This window comes from Battus philenor, unplaced genomic scaffold (assembly GCF_028537555.1).
Source record: "Battus philenor isolate CCGP_79_NKW_IND1 unplaced genomic scaffold, ilBatPhil1.0.hap1 SCAF_44, whole genome shotgun sequence".
NCBI classification, from domain to species: Eukaryota; Metazoa; Arthropoda; class Insecta; order Lepidoptera; family Papilionidae; genus Battus; species Battus philenor.
The window spans coordinates 82,501-83,446 of record NW_027181709.1 but is presented as its reverse complement, the minus strand read 5'-3'; positions in this window follow the sequence as shown (position 1 = coordinate 83,446).

Sequence of the window (946 nt, the reverse complement as noted above, 5' to 3'; positions counted from 1 at the left end):
GCTAGCTAGTAGAGCTAACACACACCAACACCGCACATACGAGAGATATGAGGGTGATGATGATATGATAGACGTGTGACAAGCGACGCGTCGGACGTTCGAAACGCCGTGACGCGCCGGTGCCTAGGTAGCTTTTTGCGTGCGTGCGTGCGTGCGTGCGTATTTATTACAATACACACACAACACCACACCGCAACAACAAAATGAATTCGTTTTTCTATCTGTTCACGGAGGAAAATGTATATCTCAACACTCGCCTCGCGTTCGTCCAGATTTACTTTGGACGCGGCATCGCGTCCGATTCATCGGAACGTTCTTTGACGAGACACATACAAATCTTCACTTTTATAAAATATCGTTTCGCAAAACGAACAATGACCGATTTCCAGCCCGGTTTTAGAGAGATCCGAAATCCTTGATTTATATATCATGATCGACCGTCGCGCGACTAGCGCGCGACGAGCTCGTTGATGCGATGCGTTAAGGGCCGCCCCGAAGTCGACTCGGGAGCCCAACGCCGTTCGCGTTAATTAAACGAGACGTTCTCTTACGCCTTCCGCTCTTACATAACGGAGACGTCGTCCGACACAGTTTACGGTGTGTTGTTGTGGGGAGATGATCCCCTTTTTCTTCCCTCCTCCGCCGCCGCTGTGTCGTTCGTGCGTTTGTCGGTTATAGAAGTTTCAGTTTCGGGCGTTCTCGTTGGTGGCGCGCGTTGTTTGTGTATCGGTGTTATTAGTTTTGTTCGATTCGCGCGCGTTTTCTAAGAATAATTTTTAAATTTTTTTTTTTTTTTATAAAAAAAAAAAAAAAAACTAAATCTAAAAAAAACGCAATCTCCGCAAACAAACTAACACCACCACCACACACACACACACCCCACCAACCAAAAAAACACACTCCACACTCCACAACCACCAACAAACAAAACAAAACAGAAGAGCAT